We start from the raw sequence: 24,327 nt of genomic DNA on the forward strand, positions 1-24,327 counted from the left end.
ATTTATTTTATGCCACTATATCTTTTAATCTGTTCTTTCACAATTTTCCTATCATGCTAAACACAGTAAAAATCTCAACACATTCGCACTTGGTTCTGGATACCCAGTAGTATTACACATGTGCAATTAAACAAGAGACCAAAACCACAGAACAAGTGCATGTGGTGGGGATTACAGGGTATGGAACAGATATAAAAACACAAATATGCAAATTTCACCAGGAACCTTAAATATCCACCTCTGAAGTCTGTAGCCAAAGTCTACTTGCCAGTTCAGTTCCCTTCACTCATCACTCCTATTTTCAGACCCCAAAGCACAACCAATGCTTTTTTTGAACTTGGGGTCCTCAAAATGAGTGTGGAAAGTCCATTAATACTATCCTAGAACTGTGTGAATCTGGTTGAAAACAGATGGCGCAATAAACCTACACTAACTGTCTGACGGTTAAATTCATATTACAAAAAAACTAACTTTAAGATTTATTTTTTGTAACTTTTTAAACAGAGAAAACAACACACTCCTTGGGGAAAGGTGAGGGATTGAGAAGACAGACCCTGGGTAAAAATTATTACAACAGCACCTGGAATTGATAGGCCTGCCTAGGAGAGAAACACAGGCACTGCCACACCACCACAGGTAATAACTACTGTCTGAGGCTCAGCAGACCAGTTCATAATCCACTGAAAGTTGCTATAGATCCAAGTCATAAAAATCTTCCAGCTCATCATGAAACAAGTCCCATTCATCTTCAGAGTCTGTCAGATCGTCGTCCCCACCTGCAGCCCAAAGCATAAGAAACATCTCGCCCAGCTCAAAGGTGACAACCTCTTCTTCATTGTTGTTAAAGGGATTGCTGTTCTCTCTTTCCTCAATGAGCTCCCAGAAGTGGTTCCTTCGTTGGGCCCGGTATCTGCTTGATGTTCCCACTTTCTGTCTCTGTGGCTCCTCTCTACGGCCATCAGGGTACGCATGCTTGTAAAAACAGTTCCCTCCAAATGGACAGCTCCCACGTCCTTCATCAAAATACCTGCACGCCTTGTTGCTCATTGCCTCCTTGTATTTCTGAATGAGTTTCTGCTTCTCTTCTTTCTCCTCCACCCAGTACTCACTTGGAATGACAAAGTTAGATGTGATCCGGCATTCTGGGCAGGACTTTATGATCTTGCTCTCAAATTGCTTAGCACTCCTCCACTTGCGAATACACTTGAGACAGTAGGTGTGGTTGCAGTTGGAGAGAATTCCAAAGCGGCGCTCACTGGGGTTGGCTTTCTCATAGACAACCTCCATGCAGATTCCACAAACCATGTCTTTACTGCGCTGGACAGCAAATGAGAGCTCCATGTCCTTCTCATGGGCCTCAATGCAAGATTTTATATGTTGGGATCTCTGGGCAGCATCCATTGGATGTAGGACCTGCAGCCCACACATATCACATGAATCTCCATGGAGATACACACAGTTCTCCCCATATCGGCACTCTCCCACTGCAGCATAGGGGCAAAGCTGCTTCTTTGTTTCCACAGCGGTTTGCTCTTTCTCTGATTCTTCCTTGGTCACTGAGCCCTGCGGGGGTGCTTCAGTGCAGGAAGGGGCAGTACGGCCACAGTAGGGTTGCCCAGGAACAAACTCAATGGCATTCACCCAGTCTTCTGTTCCTGCTCCTATGGTTGCAAAGTTTGAATTTCTTGACTCAGCTTCACCCCCACTCATTTCAACAAGAGGTCCGACTACCGGTGACAGACTTGAGGAAGCAGCAAGGGATGACTTTGCAGTTAGATCTGCAGCAGTTGCTTCTTGCTGTTTCAATGGCTTGCTATGTTCATATCTGCAGTGGTCTCCGTAAATACAGTACCCTCGCTGAAAATACTTGCAAACTACACCATATGGACTGTCAGAGAGGTCATGTGAGTAGCGACAGTTATCTCCTTCCTTACAAACCCCATGCATAAAATACCTGCAGGTGACCTGTTTAGTCCAGCCGCTGCTACTACCGTCGCTGCCGCCTCCCCCTCCTCCCACCCCCAGAGACGGGGAGGTGACTGTGGGGATAGGGATGGGGGAGGCCGCTGCCACCGCTGCCGCTGCCGCTACCGCTCCCGCTCCTGATGTTGTGGCTGTTGTTCCGGGGGCTGCAGCCTCCGCCATTACTGTTTATCCCACACAGCAATGGCACCGGAACTTCCGGGATCACATAGTTCCGGTCCGGCTTCGCGGAGAGCGCGGCCAGGGAAGGGGAAGGGGACTGAGGCGGCCGCTAGCTCCCCGTCGGTCTCTGCGCCAAGAACACACATTCTTTACCCCAAGAACTTTATCAATTTATTTTCCTAAGTATGGACATCATCCTTTCTATAATGAAAATTTAAAAAACTTGATATGGGCCAGGTATTATACTAAAATTTGATATAGATGGTCCTAGATACCCAAGAGGTATATATAACAATTTTCCTCTGAAAGAAGAGAACTTTCAATTCAGTGAGTTTTAAAGAACTTGCCCATGTTTCAAACAATGTTCCTGATTAAGTTTGAATCTATCAAATTACTTATTGGATAAAGCAATTTCTTTCAGATTATTATTTTTTTTAATGTTGAAAATGCATAACATATTCTCCCCTGTAAATGTCTACATCTGACTATGGGGTAGAGTTTCCTGCTGCCCTCAGATTACCCGTTCCCAGGAATTGTATTTGCATTTTGGATGCAAGCTAAGGTTATTCTGTCTTTTCAGTTTTAAGGTAAAATGGCTTGAACTCTTTATTTCGCTTCTTCTGGGAAGTCGAATGCCCTCTCCTAGATTTCTCACAATCTTTTCTGACTCTGAGTTGCTGATTTTGCTGTGTTCGTTCACTTCCATGAGTTATCTCTTTCTTCTCTCTGCTTAGTGCCAACTCAGATATAGAAATTGGCTCCTTTTGGGATATCCCTTCAAATTTCTGACAAAAGGTTCATACGTAGAAGACTTTGCCAGAGTTTTAGAGTAATAGAGAGGATTTTCCTTGGGCAATGTAGAAAACATAAGATTAAGCATTAGATTCTTTTATGCAAAAGTCCTTCCATCAGTCCACAACCAGGAATTTCTTAGTGACTATCTTTCTCTGCTGAATCATCCTCCTGCCCTGTTATTTGTTACCACTGCACCTTCTCCCTTTCCTCCTCCTCTCTTAACTTCTCTTCTCTACATGCTATATATATAGACATTTCTTATACAGAGACTTTAAACATACTATTTAAACTTTTTTTGACTATGTCTTCGAAACCTCAATTCTACATCCAAACTTGCCTAATTAGGGATTTGTTTCATAACAAAGGGATGTCTCTCCCCCATCTTGTGCCAACTGATAAAATAATCAATTTTTTTTAATCTACTATATATGCCTAGAAATTTCTCTCTGAGGGTTTGGAGAAAGTTGTTTTGATGAATGAAAGTAACATTTGCATCTCCACTTAGGGTCAATAACAGAACCAACATAGATAATAAAATGTTAAGACATGTACAATAACTTGGAAATAAATGCACCTAGGTTGTGAATTTCTTAACTCTTACATACCTAGACACACTCCTGGTATTCTGTCTCTGAAGTCTCAGGGACCAGATCCACTATCAGCCAGAATATAAATATTTGGGGACTTTTATAAAGATAAAAATGGAAATATGTTGGTCATTTACTATTGGATAGAGAAGATAAGTACTTTTGTTACTAAACATTGATTCTAGCCTAAGCACAACACAAGACTATTTATATTCATTCTTTTTATTCATTGTATTAGAACATGGAGCTTGGGAACTATTTCTACCATTTGACTGATGTAGAAACTAAAGTTCAGATTGGTGAAGAAAGTTGCTTAAGTCCCACAGCTAGTACCTAATAAAGCTAGGATTTCACACCAGATTTGTTTGATTCTAATCTCATGTAATTCCATATATTGATTGTGAGCATGGTCATCTTTATTACATCTCATTTCCAGTGTCTCTTAATAAGAGGGCAAAGGTGGAAAATAAAGACATCTTGCTGAGGCTCTGGCTCTTAACATAAGTGGAACAGAAAAAAATTCTATCTAAAATTGAGTAAAAATGTAAAATCTGCTTTATACCTTACAAGGTTAAAGGGAAATTAAAAAAACAATGAGCAAAAGGGAGGCGGGTATCACAGATGCTGGGACAGATTGTGTACCTTCTCCCCAGTGTCAGTCTAGAAAAGAAAGGGGGAGGGAGGGAGAAATGAAAAGAGAAAAAAAGCATGAGAACAAAATCTGATCCATTTACACGTGGGGCATTTTAGTTCTCCTCTGGCATAGTTGACAGATATCTTCCCCTAAAAATACATCACAAATGTTCCATCATCTGCTTTACACCTCTCCTCTTGGGCACAGTGTGACAACTGGCCCCTAGCCTACTGTCTCAAGCTTCTGATGGTTCAATGTTTCAATGTTTGATAGCAGTTCTCTAAAGCAAATCCCATGCTTTCCTCTGTCTTTAGGTAAACTGCACATAAGAAGGTGCTCAAAAAATACAATGAAAACCTTTAAAATCTTTCCCCTATACTTTTCCTTCCACATTTGTGAGACATCTTGAATTCTTCTGTCATATCCTGTTGTAGGATATCTCATGGTCTTTATGTGGTTTCTCTTGCCAAGGCTTGCTTTGTTTAGGTTCATGTTTGTCTGCTTTTATATTTGTACAAGCAGGAAAAAGTAAAAAAAAAAAAGAATCGCAATTATCCTACGGCTATAAAATGAATAAAAGGCTACAAACATATAATTTAAACAAACTAAACATACTTAGCTGGGTCAATAGGATGCTAAAGCATCTGGCTGCATTGTGAAAAGTTTAGTCAATTGATGGATTGTTTTGTGAAGATATTGTGTCTTCTTTGATTTTGGTTTGGTTTGACCTGTCACTGGAATCCGCAAATCTGTGGTTGACTGCAGTGGCACAATAGAAACCCATCCATAGATTGGTTTCCATCTTTTAGATAACTTGCAATATATAGAGTGACCACAGCTGCTTTAAATAACATCTAGAGTTGAGGGGAGGAGAAGGAATTAATAGTTGTTGAACACCTCTGTTATATCCAGTATCATTTTAGATGTTTTACATATATAGTATGGTTCTAGTTTGCTAGCTTCCAGAATGTGATATACCAGAAATGGAATGGCTTTTAAAGGGGGGAATTTATTAAGTTGCAAGTTTAAAGTTCTAAAACTGTAAAAATGTCCCAATTAAAGCAAGTCTATAAAAATGTCCAAATTAAGGCACCAACAGGAGGTTATCTTCACTCAAGAAAGGTCGATGAAGTTCAGGGTTTCTCTCTCAACTGGAAAGGCATATGGTGAACATGGCAATATCTGCTAGCTTTCTCTTCAGGCTTCTTGCTTCATGAAGCTCCCCTGGGGACTTATTCCTTTTTCATCTCCAAAGGTCTCTGGCTGCATGTGCTCTGTGATACCTGTGGCTCTAAAAAGGGACTCTCTCCAAAATATTTCCTCTTGTAAAGGATTCCAGTAAACTAATCAAGATTTACCTGAAATGGGTGAAGTCATATCTCTGTCTAATGAAAAGTTAATACCCGCAATTGGGCAAGTCACATTTCTGTGGAGATAATATAATCAAAAGATTCTAACCTAAAGTTCTGAACAGGGATTAGAAGAAAGGTTGCTCCCTCAAGATTGGATCAGGATTAAAACATGGCTTTTCTAGGGCACATAATCCTTTCAAACAACCACAATTATCTTATTCTGTCTCACTCAACAATCAATGAAAGAAAGCACATTAATTTAGCAGCAGTCATGGTCAGTTCACATGTCAGCTTGGCCAAGTGGTGGTACCTGTTTGTCTGGTTGGGCAAGTGCTGGCCTGTCTGTTGCAATGAGGACATTTCATAGAATTAGATCATGATCATGTCAGCTGCATCCACAGCTGATTCCATTTGTAATCAGCCAAGGGGAGTGTCTTCTGCAATGAGTGAATCTCAATCTAATCACTGGAACCTTTTTAAGGCCAATTCAGAAGAGACAGGCTCTCTTCCTGCTTCAGCCAGCAAGCCTCTCCTGTGGAGTTCGTCCAGACCCTCCGTCGGAATTGTTGGCTTCACAGCCTGCCCTGCGGATTTTGGACTCTGCGTTCCCACGGTCATGTGAGACACTTTTATAAATTTTATATTTGCGAGTGTTCCCTATTGATTCTGTCTCTCTAGAGAACCCTAACTAATACAGCATCTTTCATACAAAGCCTTATACAAAGCTCTCTAAATACCTTATCTCATGTAACGTTTACAATTATACTGCTAAGTATATATTATCCACCACTTACAACTTAAAAAAAACAATGTTCTCAGAATTTTAAAATTTGATCTACATAGTTAATTAAAAGTACAACTGGATTTGAAATTTCATCTCTGGAACTTTAAAACTCAGGCTTTTTCCTGAGCCTAGTCAAACAATTTAGAAAACACTTACTTTTCAAGTAGTTAATAAGGATGTGTTTAATCTATAGTTGGTAATCAAACTGCACACACTCTCCAAAAGATGAAAAAAGTAAAAACTATGGATTCACAATATTTCATAGATCACTTATTCCAGTGTAATTTAGAGACCTCCAGTCAGATCTGAAGATCTCAAATAATTTGGGAATTCGGAGGACAAAGTTTCTAATGAGTGAAACTATATTCATCAAGAACCTGATATGTGTGAGATTATCATTTATTTAATTTGCTGTTTTATGTGTCAGCAACATAAGTGCTATTCATTCTACATTTGTTACATCCTTTAATATTGACGGTGATCCTGTGCTATATGACAAATTATTAACCTCATCTTACCAGTGAGGAAAGTGAAGTTGGTCCTAGTGAACGTGGAATTCAAAATCCCAGTGCTTTGTCCTCAAACCTATGCTTTTTCTACAACATTGACCTGGAAGACACAGCCAGAAGTTTTTCCAAACAAGTTTTCCTTGGAGTCACTTTGTGACTGCTTTCATATTGGCCAGCATTTGAACAGAAAATTTTCATAACTCTAAATATTCATTAGTCAGGATTTTCTCTTCATTCATTTAACCAAGTCATTCCTCAGCTACTGTTAGCATTTGGCCAGCCTTCCACAGTCTCTCAGCCTTTTTGTATTTTTGGACAGGTCAACCAGCAGAATAATTTCCCTATGACAAGCTCCAATTGAACTCTTCCCCGGATCATTAAGCACATTGGCATTTACATTCATAACCATTTTCTGCCTTGTTGGTTTCCATATACTTTATTCATAAATTAATCAGAACACAAAGAAGACTCAGCTATGCCTCCCTGCACACCAATACCTGTCTTGTTGGTGGCATGTAGTGGATCTTAGATATTACAGAGAAAGCCCTGCAATAAGCTGAGCTAGGACTGAAATCAAGATTCATTCACGCTTTTGGACCTGGAAACAATGTCAGTGGAAATGAATCACATATTTGTAAAATTAAATTTACTTTAGACATTACACCTACCTTATCAAGAAGAACCTTCGAATCCAGGATATCTCAACCTTAGCACTTCTGATATTTGGAGCTGAATGAGTCTTTGTTGTGGGCTGCCCTGTGCACTGTAGTTCTCTCAGCAACATCCCTGTCCTAAGAACAAAGTATGTCTCCAGCACCTCCCATCCTCTCCTCCCCGCTGCTTGTGAAAATCAAGTCTCTTGGAATTGCCAGATGTCTCCCTGAAGGGTGGGGCACCGTTGCCCCTGGCTAAGAACCAGTGATACTCACCTTATCAAGCCTTGCCTCTCTATTGTCTTCCCCTGGATTTCTAGAACTAGAACAAGTCTAAGAGATAAGTTTCTCCTTTTTTACTGATAAAGAAACTAAAGCCTAAAAGAGAGGAATTGAGTTGCTTAAGGGGTAGAATATTTAATGAACACATACTACATGCCAGTACCTTTTACACATGCTACCTAAGGGTACCATCATGAGAGAATGCTCACTATTCTCATTTTATAAATGAGGAGCTGAAGACCAGATCTCAAGACTACTAAGTTACATCGATAAGACTCATGTTTGGGAAACTCAGGTTTTCACTCAATGCAATCACTATAAAGTCTTCCAAAATTTTTGTATTCGAAATTTATAATCTCAAAGAACAATCTGGTCTAATGAATTCACACGAGTGTAGTAGTAAAAATATTTCAATTGCCCTCAAGTTCAGACAAGAGGATGTCTAGTCTTCTATAGTCTCATCTCATCTCAGCTGCTTCTCTAATTAAAGTATCACCCCTGCTCTGTTTTTAGCATGTCTCCATTATTGCTATCAACTTTCCCCTCAAGAGCTCACTCTTCAAGAATGCCAAGTGCTTCCTTCTGCCAGGCCTGGGGACACTACCAACCATGTCCAATTTGGATAATACCTGTAATATTTTTCATTGTTTATTTGCTTAAACATTATAGATCCTTGGAGAAAAAAAGTAGGAAAACAAACAAAAGCTTAAGTTGAATGTGACACTCTACAATATTGTAACTTACTGCAAACTAATATGCATCCATTAAGAGTTATATAATTTGACAATTGTCATTTTTAATTATTTATTTTATGCAGAATTCCTAGTGTTTAAGAGTGCTTTGGTACTATTTAAAGAACTTGTTTAGGGTTAGGTTATGGGTTAATAACACTGTATAATTTTTTCCATTTATACTATATGAAAATTCACTGACCAAGATATTTAAAGGAACAGATTAGAGGTGGAGAGTGAGACATGTAATCACTTTTCAAAAACATTTAGGATCCTTATACATTTGAGGTCTTAAATCATGGATATAGATTCTCTGATTATCTTCCCTTCAAGACTGGTGTCTTTGCCCCTCCCCTTGAATCTGGGGGTAATATGACCGATTTGATTAATGCCGTACAGCTACCACGGGGAGGTGAATGAAGAGTTAATGATATGTGAGTCAAATGCTTTTTGAGAACCACTAATATCCTAGCTATTTTATAACACAAATTTTGTGTAATCCATTGGCCTGGTTTGTAACCTTTTCCTAGGAAAAAGTAGGTGGAATTTACACAGTTATTGGTATTAGCAAAAGGCACAGTATATAAATTTAAAAAGAGGGTGTGTTATCTGAAATCATTTAAAAATTTTATTTACCAAACAGTTAAAGCATAGGAAATTTTCCTATTAACCCAAGCCTTTTACCTGACCTGACAATCATTTTTCTCTTTCATCATCTTACATCGTTGAGATGCAAAAGCAGGCCGTTATATCTCTTATCTTCTCGGAAGTCTGCATCCTTCCCTCCATCTGCATTACCTTAAGTTATGAGTCCCATCATTTCTAAGCTGTGTTTATATAATAGTCTTATAGTTTCCCTCAGTTCAGTTATCAAAGGATTCTACTCACTGTAACCAGTGTGATTTTCCTAGAACATAAAAATATAACTCTGAGGCCTAAAACCCATTACTTTTATAAGATTCCAACTCAGAAGGAAAGTGACTTACAAATAGCTACACAATGTCACCTCTCTGGAACCCCTTCAGCCTTACCCCTCATCATGCCCTCACATCAACCTTAAATCCAGACACACCAAATGGGATGCAGTTTCCTAACACAATTTGGTTTACTGTACTTTATGTCCTGCATATGATTTTCCCATTGCTTGGCATGCTGACCACTGTTACTGAGATGCAATGCAGGAGTCGTGTCTAAGGATATACTCACAGCTAGATAAGTAAAAAGAAAACAGATCGGGGGCATTCGAAACCTGCAGTTTGCTTCTTATAGAAGACAGGGATTGAGGAGATGTTGAAGTGTATTTCTCACTTAGAAACGCATAACACATGTAAATATATCCAGTATTTGCAGAGTACCTGTGAGGTCCAATTAATTAGGGTCAAGTGCTAACAAGTGATGTAATATCTCCATTTTCTCCTATATGTTTTAGCATTGCATTTTTAAATGTATGTTAATATACTTTGAATTCTGCCAGATGGCATAGTGTACAATTACTGTAATTGAAATAATTATATGTATACTTATGTTGACAGTAACTGACAGATGTGTTATACTAATAAACAATTATATCTTAAAAGGCCAGACCTTTTTGCTACCCTATCATTTTTTTCTTGCTGTAAAAATTAGCATTTCCTTTTTATGATGATAATATATTCTTTCTTTAAACATTTAAAAAATTAAAGACACCAAAAAAAAAAAAAACATGTCCATAAGTATTACTGAAAAATAGTACTCACTTCTGTTTTGGTTTTGTCATTCTATCCTTTTCTTTACAACAATTTCACATTTTATTATCAGAACTGGATTAAAAAATAATATTACAATATAAACTTTGCTTCTCTCAAATAAGATATAATGTGTTAACCTTTCCATGTCATTATACATTTTTCACAGAATAATTTTCAAAGGCTGCATAATGTTGCATGATACAGAACTGCTAGAATTTAAATAATTAATTTCTATAACTGGAATTTTATTGTTTCTCTAGAACAAGAAATAAACTGCAGTAAAATTTTTATAGCTATTTCTTTGTAGAAACAGAAGTTCCCCTTATTCCACTAGGATTGATTCTTTGATAAGCAATTGCTAAGTCTAGGGGTATGTTAAGTTCAAATATAATGATAATATATTGCCACATTTTCATGCAGAAACTATATAACAATTTGCATTTCCATCAAGAAACTATGAGACACCCCTGCACCATTGTCAGAATTAGTTTTTAACCAAAATAACATTTTCATTTGTTTGTTTTCTTTTCAACTTCTATTTATAGCCAATTTCTCTAATCTCTTGAATTTTGTATTCTGATTTTCATTTCCTTAAATAAAAGAAATTTTGATATGCAAAATATGATTACTAAGAAACACAATTCATCTTCTAATAAGCCTGGAAAACAAAAGCTGTGGGGCTCTTACAAAATGTGTAGAAGGAAAATAGTAACTAGTAGATGCAAGAATTTCGCTAAATGATTTTACATCTGTGGCTATTGTTTTTTCATCAGTTTGATAACTGCGTGTGTCAATTTCTACACAAATACAGTCTCAAATTACACATTCTGTGTATATCAACTTTAATTCTGCCAGACTACCTCTACATTTGTATTTCAGTTTCCTCTAGTTGCTGCAAAGGGAGCCCTTTCTTAGTGAGCATGTAATTATGACATTCAAACCTTATCACTGTCTTCACTGTTTTTGTCTTCGAAAGATACAATTGTTTCATTTCAACAAAGCCTGGCGTGTGAAATGAAAAGCAAACTACTGAATTCTCTCTTCTTGGGAAATAAATATTAATTATGGGTTTTCCCTTTCCCTTGGGAGTTGCCCAGGAGCCAGGGACAGCATTTAACCTGCTCGATCAGCTAGGAGAAGTGCCTGTCGGTGGAGTAAAAGCATGACATTTAATGATTCCAACAGGGAATGGTTGCAGCAAAGTATAAAAATGGAATATTATTATTAGCTGAGAAGACAGTGGTCCTCCTCCAGTAAGAACTGGTCACCCCTAATAAAAATACAAATAAATTAATCAAGTAGAGTGCATGGGCAGGCCTGAAAAGGTGCTCTCACTTTCCTGCCATTTATTTCGAGAGGTATAATCTTTTCTAGTAAAAATGAACGGTCAGGGCAAAGGGGCTGGGACTAGTGGGAGGATAATCAGTGAAGGTCAAGCTTTAGGGTTTCAAACCAGAGGTGTCTGCTGTTTCTGCTCTATGTAGAGCTCTCCCAGCTCTTCCAGTGTGACTGTTGGGCTAGAGAGAGACAGAGAAATGGCTGGCTCTGGATTCACAGAATAGAAACCCCCTATGGTTTCGAACAAATTAGCCAATAGTGTTTTCCATGGCTAGATAAGACTGGGATTGTTACCTCTCCCCCTTCCACACACACACCCTTTTATAACCTTTTGGAAACATACCAGCCAACCTCCTAGCGATTGACAAACAGTGTGTGTGTGTGTGTGTGTGTGTGTGTGTGTGTGTGTGTGTGTTAATGTGGATGTGAATATGGTAACTGTGGCATCGTACGTGACCTTTACTATATATACTCCATGAGCTTTATTCATGGGGAAGACAAATTAAGCAGAAGTAGCAGTTTTACAAAGAGTTTTTCCTTTTACAATGAAGGGGTTGTTTAGAGTTGCTATAGTGAGCTCATATTTGCAGTTTCATTCCTCAGGTCACAATTGTAAATCAGGCTGTCATTAACACCTGCACTTTCTTATCCTGGTAAAGCACGATCGTCTGCATTTCAGTCTAAGGGTCCTTGTTGGGGGGGTGGTGATGTTAGACTGTCAGAGACTTACATACCGCAAATACGCCATACTATTTGTTAGTTCTTTAACATACTGCAGTTAGTGACCACCAGAATGCAAAGGAGGCCAGAAGTGGTGGGGGGAAAAATGACACCCTTAAAGAGTTGAAGGGATTGATTTTTACCTCAGTCACTTCAATGAGTGATTCTTTCCAGAGGCTGCGGGGACGAGGCTCCTCTCTAAATGCGAGGAGTGTCTATGGATTTGAATAATGGATTAGGAAGTGCACGAACATCACAGTTTTCAGATTTCTCCTGCTGAATCAGGACAGCTTGTCCAAAGCGTCAGGGAGAAAGCTGTTCTTCACCCTGGAAACACGGAGACAGGGGGCCTGAATAGCGGCGCTGTGATAGGGGGCGCATCCCATCAGGCCAGTGTCTTGTGAGGCTGAGCTAGCACCAGAAGCAGTTAGCTGTGGGTGGGTGGGCCTCTGAGAACTCTGTCATCCAAGTGGGGGGGGGGGGCCCATCAAGGGACTGCGAAGTCAGAATGCTTTCGGGAGACCAGGCTGTGGGGGAAAGAGGATCCTCATTATTTTCTCTGTAGGTTCTTTGATGGTGCTCTCTGCAAGACCCCCCAGGCAAGCAGCCTGCTTCTAAGTCCCAGAGCAAATTTTATTCTCGCAGAAGCCCAAACTTTTTATGCAGTTGGAACTGAAGCCTTCTAAACATCATTTTTAAAAATGGGTGACATTGAACAGATTGCAAGGATCGGAAATCATGTTGAAATCCACTTATGTCTTAGGAAAGGATTACGTATTGAGAACAGGCTACAGGGCCCAAGGTAAATAATCATGGCCTCCAATATGTGTCTTGAAAAGAAAAATTATTCTTTCTCCTTGAGGGATTAGGCAGAAAGATATGGGGGAGTGCTGTCTGTTTGGCAAGAAGAGGATTGGGTTGTTGACTGGAGCGGGGGGTGCTAAGTGACTCATTTCTCTTGTCAATGAACTCCACCACAGAGTTGCAGGGGTAGCAGCAGACGTCTCTTTTAAAATGAAAAATGGAGTGAGCAGCCATACATGAGGCTATGTAAACAGGACGCTTCTCCTGATCCCAGGAGTTAACAAAGACAGTGCCAGGAAAATGAGTCACTCCAGCATTGCCATGAAAGCCAAAGGCTGAGGTTGGGACTGAGTCATTTCGGAGCTAGATCTCAACTCATCTTCTTGCCTTGTCCAGCTCCCCTGGATGGGCAGGTGCAATGGACTCCCTAGATGTTCCTCTCATGAAACGGACTGTGCGAATAAACACGTCAGAAAATTCTGGGTTTTTGAAAATCATTTTCTTAACTGTAATTTCTCCTATTGAATTAGACCAGTCAGCCTCTCAGCCTCCTTTCGTATCTCCAGTGTGAAAGCCACCCAGGCTGGTGCCAAGATTGGGAGAAATTGGGCCCAACGCTATAGTCAGTTAACATATTCCAAAAACTCCTGAATGATTAATGCATGGAATTATTTACATGCCATTCGGGTCAAGTCACCCCTATTGCCTGAATAACACTCTGCCTATCCAAAATACCTTCCTCAGACTCCCACAGCAGATTCTTGGCTCCCTGAAGGAACTCAAGGAACTAATAGTCCTCATGATAAAATAAATTACATGAATATAGTGTCTTTAAAGGTAACTAAACAATAACAATTTATAAGAGAGAATCAAGGGGAGTCATATAAACAATAAATGAAGAAGCCTTAAGAATAAAACATATATATTTAGATATAAGGCATAACTATTTTATATATATAAAATATATGTATCAGTCTGATATACATTTTAAGGCTGAGATGGGATGAAACAGGAACTCTTAAAAATGGGGAATATTTAGTTAGTTAGAAAGGAGGAGGAAAGAAGCACTATTCCCAGAGGAACACAAGTTTGCCTGAAGTGCAAAAAGAACAGTTTTTGAGCCACTATCAAGTATCAAGGAAGCCATCATTAAACATTCCTTTATTCCCCACAATTTCTTGAAAACTTGATACCGAGTTGCCAAGGATGTCTCCAGGATGTCTGAGGTACACAATGACTAGAGGAGTCAAGATTTGCTTCAAATTTTCCAGACTTCAAAGACCATGCCGTGTACACTGCAGGCATTATGTCAAGGTGAACGGATTGAGAACCAGGCAGCATGCTATGTTTGCAACGTCTTAAAACATGGAGTAAAGTTAAATAGGCAATAGGCCGGTATTTTATTAGGGAAATCCTATGTGCTGAGAATTGAAGCATCTCTATTAGACTTCAAATTTTTGCAACAATTTTTCATATCTGTGCCTTTGTTTGTCTTTCATATCCATAACTGAACACAATCAAGCTGCTTAAGTTCAAGGAGAGTTTCAATCAGGCTAAAGACCCACCCCTTTAACAAGGCTCATGAATTTCACCTTTGTCTTTTTTCAGTTACGGACCTACTCTCTTTTATAAAAAGTAGCCTGAACCTTCATTTTTCCTTTTTACTTATTATTTGAAATAAGGGCACTACCTGAGTTAAATCTTTAAATAATGGTCCATACCCCATAGCTAAAGATGGTAACACTGAGCAAACATGGCAACTTCATGTAACAGTATCAAATGTGCATTTGGTAGGTCTATGGAAGCCCCAATTCTAGGGGCAGGAAGAAGCAAAAGGTTGTCACGCAAAGTAAGGCTTATAAGAAACTATGTCCAGGCTAGGGCTACCAAAGTCAGTTATTATAGAATGGACCCCACACTTTTTATTATTCTAGAAATATAGAGAATAATTTATTATTTTTTGAAGTAGAATACGTACGCATGAACTCACTAATACATATCAGGCACGCTGTTGAGCATATAATTGTAAACAAAACAGGGTTCCTGCTTTTAAATGTTTCTCCAAATCAAAAGTTGAAAACTACATTCATATATTGTATGCATACATTAATCAATGCAACTATGCTATTTTTGCAGATTTGGTATGATACTTAAATTATAATTTCTAGGTAGTCTTTAAGGAACTTCTTATAGCTATAAAATTACATGAGTAAGTTGCCTTGAGACAGTTGAGTCGTAGAAACATGGAATTCCTTGAACTATAACAAAATGACACCTGAAGATGTATGTACATGTCATTCCGTCATAGCTAAAACTAACTGGTTTTCAATTAGGGGAAAAATACATCAAATTTATGAGCTGAAGTATATTTGATTTTATATTCTGAAAGATCTTTGTTAGTCATGACCTCCATTTTGATGACTGAAACTCAAGCATACCTATCAAACAATCGACTTATTTGTCATATATCTGGAAAGACACAGATGTAAATATGGATATAATTATAGGTAGTGGGTATGAATTTTACTTCGCAATTGTAAGATGCAAAAAAATGTCAATTTTTTTTTCTCTGAATGAGAATAAATCATCTCAGACCTCCCACCAATGAGATGACAAGAATGCCACTTTGAGTAATTTGGGGCACCCTTGATCTACCTACAAGGATTTATTTACAAAGGGAGGGGGTCAAACTCCTAATCCTTGAAAGTTGTCCTTTTAAAAGTTGCTCTGCTGGCCATGTGATACTATTGGTCACTGCAAGTCTCCACTGTCTGGCTTCTTGAAACTTCTGCTCTAAGTTGGCTCTGAGATGATCCTCAGAGAAGCTTCCCGATTCCATAACCTTTCCCAAATCTGTGATACTGGGGCTTGCCACCAGTCTCTGCCACCCCATCATGTGGCTCTTTCTTAATCTAAGGAGAAATTAAAACTCTCTCTAGGATAAAAGCTTATACTGCCCTTATTCAAAGCACTTCCTTCCATCTGCTCCCCTCATCTTCCCCCTCCTTGGCCTTTAGAAACATAACATTTTCATTTTAACTTCTTCTGTTCTATATGGAACTTACAGTCTGCATGATTTTTAAGTTTATTTATCACTAATCTATTTTGAAAAGTGAAGTAGTTTATTCCATCGAACAATGTCATACCAGCTACAAGTACACATTAAGCCAGTGTGCATCTAAATATGCAGTGCTTAAAGAGCTGATCTACAAACATTCATTTTACACTTTCTTTACCCAGGCAAATCCATTTGACTCCAACCATGTAAAACCCACTGTTATATTGACAACCATAATTTAGTTGAATGAAGTCGTTTTAGGATTTCCTCTCATCTTCTTCCCCTGCCGCCCAACTCCCTTGCTAAAGGGATCAAAAGCTGAACAAGTTGGTGTGATACGTTCTTATTGAAATGACTCCTTTGGCCAGTGAATTGTCCAGATAATAATTCAAAACAGTCAGACTGCTTTGTTTTAGGTAAGCATAGCCCTTTTCAAATATTACTTGATACTGGGCATCTCAAAGACTTACAGTAGGGAAGAGGAAACATGGTTGTTAAAATAGTCTTGAACAGTGTCTATAAACAGAAATTTTAACACGCAAACTGTACAGTGAGTACAGTGTTTAAAATCCACAAAGATGCTTTAAATAGAGTATTTCTGTAATGCAACATCTTGTGTTTTCATAGCTCCCATCATATTCAGAAATATTCTTCAACATAAAGAAAAAATCCAATGTAGCTGAATAGTAGGACTTAAGAGTGAATTGAAAACACCAGAGAAACAGTAATAATAAAATATAGTACATTCTGGTTTCTGTACATTCTAAAAATGAGTATTTGTACTTCAAAACACACAAAATTACTATCAAAGTCATGATGCTGTTTAAAATAAAATTGGCAATGTCATTTAAAATAAAAATAGAGTTACGAGGATTAAGCTGTAATTTTTTTTTCTTAAGGCCATGTCGATGTCAAAGATACATATATGATTACAGGTTATTCTTTCCGGAGACAGAAAAGAATAAGTGAAATAATATAAAAGTGAAAAAAATCTAGTGATAACTGAAGAATTCATTAAGGTCATGTTTATATATATCTATGGATAAGGAAACCTACTCACTTTTTAAAAATATTTCCTGCTTTTTTTTCTTTTATAGAATAACTGATAATAGCAATGATGAGGCATTTTACTTTTTTAAAGTAAACTTGCATTTTATCCATGTTATACTTCTTGGCAGGAACAAGTCAGTGTTGGGGGAGAAGGAATAGTGGTTTGTAGGGTTGCCCCAGAGAGCATTTTCCTCATTCATTTAATATGTATTTATTGTGTTTGTTATTAAGTACATAGCTGTGAATAAAAGATAAAGTATAAACTCTCATAAAATCAAATCCAGGTCATCATTAAATTAACAATGATTTTATGAGTGTATATAGACACAGTTTCTTGATTTTAAACTAACTCATTGTGCTTTCTGAATGTGAATACTGAGGACACATTAGTATACATACATTTTGTTCCTAATAGTAAACTGGCATATACATTATCCCTCTCACCACACAGCATTTTTGCCTTCTTACTTCTACGGTTCCATTATTCCAGGAGGCCCTTCCAAAGATTCCTGGAAAACTTCAACAAGAAAATAGAATAAAATTTGAAAAGGAATGTTTTACAATTAATGATGGACCATGATCAGCTAATTTATGCTCTGTTCCTAAAGCTTAGTACAAAATAATCATTCTTTCTATACATCCTCCAACAGTATTGTCACAGAAACACTGTCAACTTGTAATGTTTAAAGGACAAAATAGAATTAAAAGTTGCTATAGTAAGCTATTGCTGCATAACAAACACCAAACTTGAAGGTATAAAATAAAAAACATTTTATTATGCTCATAAATTCTGTGGGTCAGGGATTTGGGAAGGGCACAACGCAGATGGTTTATCTCTTCTCTACAATGTCTGGGGTTTCAGCTGAGATGACTCAGAAACCCAAGATGACCTGAAGGCTGGAACTGGAGTCACCCATTCACAAGTCTAGAGACTGATGTCAGCCTTTGGCTGGACCTCACTGGGCTGTCAGCCAAGACACTGACATGTAGTCTGTCCGCACTGTCTTCATGCTTCTTTCCAGCCGGGTGATTGACTTATGAAAGGGGCTCCTGGGCAGAAGCTGTATTGTCTTTAATAACCTCGCCATGGAAGTCATTTAGTGTCACTTCCACCATAGACATAGGCCTACCCAAGTTCAGTGTGATCAGGGACCCCATATCTTAATGGAAAGAATGTCAGTATTTTATGTAAAATAACATAAGGAATGGGATATTTTGTCGTGGTCATCTTGGACAACTCAATCTCTCACTGAAGCAACTACAAGTTAAAGGCTTATATTTCAAACGTGTTGTTTGTAAGCATTATGTTGTTCTGAACTATTTTGCAAATCACAGCTAAGAGCTCTACTCTAGACATGTGTTTTTATGACTAATCACTGGTTATAAAGCCAATATCGAAGAACGAGACTAACATTTTTTTAAATAATTGAAATAAAATAGTCGATATCAGAATGAATTGCATGTAAGGTAAACAATGCTTTGACAAACTTTTGTTGAAATTATATGTGTTTGTACCACATTATGAATTAAATTTTTTGTCTTTCTGGCTTTCAATTAAAAAAATGTAAAAGGCATTTCTTTAGGGCAGGCCACGGTGGCTCAGCAGACAGAGTTCTTGCCTGCCTTGCCAGAGTCCCGGGTTCGATTCCGGGTGCCTGCCCATGCAGAGAAAAAAAAAAATGCTTAAAAAAGCCATTTTTTTTTAAACTAAAGCAAGAGACTGCTAGATAAATCTTGCAAACTGTGAGCCAGTAAAACTAAATAAGAAGCTCAATAAATAAGAGTCCTGTTTATAAACTGATTAAAATTGGGGTAATATCAATTAATTGGGGTAACATCAGTGAAAATCATCTTACTTTAAAAATAGATCAGCTGCTTCCTTCCAGGGAGATCAGCAAAAGGGTCAATTCAGGATGCCTTATATTTAAATGATAAAATTTTCTAAGTATAAATTGATGTTGCTCTTCTAATCTCTATGTAAGGGATAGAGGAGGGAGAAGGATAAAGCAGTCTTCAAAAGCAGCAGCAGATCATAAAAAACAAGGTAAGAAAGGTGAAGAACATAGCCTTAGTTTTATTTTTCTAAAAGGTTATTCCTACTGAATCCTTTATTTGTTGGGACATAGAACATGTTCTGTATGAGCATTTATAAATGAGGAACTTATGGTGAGTTTTGGCACCTTGGCCCATAACCTAATCTTGTAAAAAATATTTTTAGTGAGATGTCTTCATGCACCATACAGTTTACCCAAAGTATACAATCAATGGCTCACAATATCAGCACATAGTTCTGTATTGATCACCATGATCAGTTTTAGAACATTTGTATCACTTCAGAAAGAGCAATAAAAAGGAAAAAGAAAAAACCCATACCTCCCCTTACGCCCCCCTCATTGACCACTAGTATTGCAATCTACCCAATTTTTTAACCCCTTATCCAACCCCCATTGTTTCTTTATTTTTTTGTTCTTATTTTTTTACTCATCTGTTCATACCCCAGATGAAGGGGGTGTCAGTCACAAGGTTTTCACAATCACACGGTCACACTGTAAATACTATATGGTTATACAGTCATCTTCAAACATCAAGGCTACTGGAATACAGTTCAACAGTTTTAGGAACTTCTCTCTAGTCACTCTATTGTACCATAAACTAAAAATTGTTATCTATATAATGCATAAGAACAACCTTCAAGATATTCTCTCAACTCTGTTTGAAATCTCTCAGCCACTGAAATTTTTCTTTGTCTCATTTCTCTTTCCCATTTTGGTGAAGATAGCTTCCACAATTCCCTGATGCCAGGTCCCAGCTCATCTGTGGGAGTCAGGTCCCATGTTGCCAGGGAGATTTACATCCCTGGGTGTAAATTTACACCCCACACATGGGGGTGGGGTGGGGAGTGGGCAGTGATTTCACCTGCCAAAGAGGCTTAGAGAGAGAGAGGCCACATTTGAGCAACAAAAGAGGCTCTCTGGGGGTGACTCTTAGGCATAATTATAAGTAGGCTTAGCTTTTCCTTTGCTTGAAGAAGTTTTGTAGGGGTGAACCCCCAAGATCGAGGGATCAACCTATTGAATCTGTTGTCCTCACTGCTTGCAAGAATATCAGGAGTTCCCTTGATGGGAAAGTTTGATATTTCTTCCTTTCTCCCCAGATCCCCAAGGGGACTTTGCAAATAAATTTTTATTCTCTGCCCAAATTAGTCCAGGATGTATCAGAGCATCACACTAACCTATAGAAATGAACAAGATCTATCTCTTTATTCAAGATTCTATGTAATTATAGCCCCAAACTGAAGCTTATCCTGAGTTCAAGGTGAGGACAGCAATGAAAGCCATGTATAGCTGATAGGATTCCTTGTGAGGTTTTCCACATGTGAGGAAATAGTTTCAAAAGTGCTTTGTTGTGTGATCCAGCCAGCTCAACAAGAAAAACTTTGACTTGCAGGTGCCAGATTGAAATTTGCCAGTTGGCAACTGCCTACAATTTGGAAGAAATGTTCATAAAACCGGAAGGTCAAAATTTTGGAATACTATAGAGTTAGTCTTTCCAAAGATGACATCAGTTCTACTCTAGACACAGTTGGAATGGTGATATCAACAGAAATAGTAAATATGAGTTAGCTAAGGATGATCAGTCATTCATGTCATCTATGCGTTTATCAGCTATTTACTAACTGCCTACTAAGTGCCAGGCACCATGCAGACCCAGGAAATGCAACAGTAAACAAGACTGGTAAATTCGTTGCTGTCATAAAGCTTACATTGAAAAATTGAATTCTAGAGAATAAGTGTGAGAAGCAATACCACTATGCTATTCCAAATTGTTTATTTTCTTATCTCTTATGTGTGTACATTTTCCTGTCCTCTATATTCTGTATCACAGCAGCTGTCAAAAGTCCTCAGATGTGTCACTGCTAAAATATTGTGATAGGCAAAGTGATTATACAAGCACCTCTTGGTTGTGTTTTTGTTGTTTAAAATTATGAAATAGCTTAAGTGACATGGATCAGTATCAACAAAGTGGTTGGTAATTCTGTAAGCCATAATATTTTAGACGAATCGTTCATCTGTATTCTTGATTGTAAATCACCATTAGAAACCACAAATATCAAAATATCTCTGGGCCTCATTTTGCTCATTATGGTTAGCTATCTCTTGTTGTTATTTACCTAAGGTTTTTGGCTTTCTCTTGTTTTCCTTTCATTTTGAAAAAGGGAAGTACGGAGAGACTATCAGTTGTATGCTAGACTCTTTTTTTGCATGGGCAGGCACTGGGAATTGAACCCAGGTCTGCGGTATTGTACTGATTTTTATAATTTGTATCAAATTGTTCTTTGATAGAACTCTGAAGGGAAATCGTCCTTTTAGATTTATGTTCAAAATGTGAAGTAACAAATTTCAGGAATAAAATGTCTGTGTTTATGTATATGTGAGAGAGAATGAGACAGAGAAAGAAAAGAGAGAGAGATGAAGGCATTTCTCATTCTTCTCGTACTTTAAGTACAAGCTTTTACTTTCATTACTGTTCTTTTTGGGGAAGAAGAGATACTTGGTACCACATTTTAAATATTTATGATTGAAAGTTATGCTCATTCAACTGATATTTCACTCTCTTTACTCTCAAATCTATAGGGTGATGAATAGGGCAATCATTCTTTTTGGTTTGCCTAGAAGTGTTCAAATGTCCTCTAGATTTTTCAGAGTAATTATTAATTGAGCTTCTTTTCATTCTCAAAAGCATTGTCTTTGGAACACTAAATTCTATAGTCACCCTAGTAGCAATGACTGGGGATTTTTTATTTTTAATGTGTAATGTGAAAAATTAAATTCTGTCTAATTTTAGCTTTTGTGTAAAAGAGAAAAAAATTTGCTAGTGGTTCATAAAGGAATGGATAGTGGATTATCTGAGTTTAAAAATGAGGAATGTTTTTTAAATAAAAACTTCTGAATTAATGTTTCAACCTGCATGATAATTAACCATGTTTATTTTGGTGAAAACAAACAACAGTGAGAGAAGAATCAACTGAGGCCAAGCATTTGCAATTGCTAGTCCCATGTGGATTAATTTTATTATTAAGTTCATATACCACATTGCCTAAACAAGATAAAACCAAGCCAACAGTGGCACTGTTGAATGTAAAAGTCTTCTCTGTTCCTGGATGAGATTAAATGATGAAATAGTGAAGGTTAAGGAGTCAGAAGGACCAAAGTTTTAATTTTTACTTTGCCTTTGTCTGAGGGTGAGGGGGAGATAACCTTGGAAAATAACTCTTCTTCTTTGGGTCTTGGTTTTATCACCTATTAAATGAAGAAGTTAGACTCCATCAAGAGTTTTCAAAATTGTGGGGGTGAAGAGGAGGGGAGTGAGAATACCTAGAAATCTTTTCTTCTCATTATAATTTGGAGAACATCCCAAAGATAAAATAGACAAAATGTGCAAAAGAAGCAGGGAGACCTGGAGATTTATTCTAGTGGGCTTCCTCTCATCTCCCACAGTAACTTATGGGTGCACTGAGGAACAGAGATGAAAAAAATTATAGAAAAGATAATTGCTAAGGTACCTTCTTTATCAAGAATTTATGAGCACAGATATTTCACTTGATGCTGGCACTAGAAGTGGTCCAGTGTGTTATTAAGATATTTATCAAGATGTCAGTCACCACTTCTCATTTTAAAATTGTGGCAAGAAATTAATTCTACAATGATTAATAATAATGAGGCACTGAGTTTATATAGCACTGGAATCACTATCCTATATAATATCATTTTTGGAACTCATAGCAACCATGGATGAAGAAACACAGATGATGAAACTGAGGCTCGAAGATATTAAAAAATGTGTTCAAAGACAGGATAAGTATTAAAATAATAATGTATTTCATATTGCTTCTCTATCAAATATAACATATTGGCTCTGTAGTCAAAAAGACAAAAGAATGGATGTGACTGTTTGATGTTTTGGTTTGCTAAAGCAACTGGAATGCAACATACCAGAAGTAGGCTGGCTTTTTTTTTTTTTCATGGGAAGGTACCAGGAATCGAACCTGGGTCTCTGGCATGGCAGGCAAGAACTCTGCCACTGAGCCAGCTTTGCCAGCCCATAGGTTGGCTTTTACAATGGAGATTTATGAAACTTAAAGTTTAAAGTTCTGAGGCCATGAAAATGTCCAACTTAAGCTATCAGTTGAGTGATACCTAGACTCTGAAGACAGGCTACTGGCATCTGGGATACCCCTGTCACATAGGTAGGCACATGGCCGGCATCTGCTGGTCTATCACTTCTGGGTTTCATTGCTGTCAACCTCTGGTTCCAGTGGCCTCCTCTCTGAGTTTCTGTGGGTCCTCTCGTCGCTTCTCCAGGGCTTTTCTTTATAGCCTTTCTTAAATGTATCTCTTAGTTTCTGCACACATTTTATTATCTTATAAAGACTGCAGCAAGAGGGTCAAGACCCACCCTGAATGAGGAAGGTCACTTCTCTATTGAAATAATCTAATCAGAAGAAATGGATTAAAAAAACAAGGACTTTCCTCAACTACATAATAACCTCGAAGTACTATTTGATTTATGGACTTTAAAGATATGAAGTTAAAAAGCTTAATGTATAGAAACAGGGTTAGTTTCCTATAGAATCAGGGACAGAGATTATGTTTTTATAAAACTTAAAATTTTCACTTACAGAAATTGTAATGTAAATAAGAAGGTGTAGTTGATTTCTGATGAAGTCGAGTGATCATAGGGAGAAGTATGTTTCTAGGAATTCCAGTTCTTCTTGATAAATTACAAAATATAAAATGACAAGTACAGTTGTGATAACAATGGTGACCCTTTGGGCTGGCCCTTTAAGTCTGTACCTCTATGGAAATAATATAATGCAACAAGGGAAACACTTTTGTACACTGTTGTGATGGGAGAGGTGATTATAGGAGAAAACAGAGGCAGAATGAACATTGAAATAGAAAGAGGAATGCACTGGTGGATAAAACATAGATATGTTCTGCAACAAAGTAGCTCTGTAATTTGGGGTAGAATCTCTACTTTTCACCAAGTCTAAATTACCTTATTTGAAACTAGATGGTGATGGATTTAATAATTTGTAGTTTCCTTTAAGCACAAATATTTTCTCATTTAGAATCCCCTTCAAATTAAGTAGTTGTG

At 37.8% G+C, this 24,327-nt stretch overlaps 1 pseudogene; it reads right to left on the bottom strand.

The window, feature by feature from the left end:
• Positions 1–561: 561 nt before the first annotated feature.
• On the bottom strand, positions 562–2,186 carry LOC143644810 (E3 ubiquitin-protein ligase makorin-1 pseudogene; annotated as a pseudogene).
• Positions 2,187–24,327: the final 22,141 nt, after the last annotated feature.

Source organism: Tamandua tetradactyla, chromosome 8 (assembly GCF_023851605.1).
Source record: "Tamandua tetradactyla isolate mTamTet1 chromosome 8, mTamTet1.pri, whole genome shotgun sequence".
Lineage (NCBI taxonomy): Eukaryota > Metazoa > Chordata > Mammalia > Pilosa > Myrmecophagidae > Tamandua > Tamandua tetradactyla.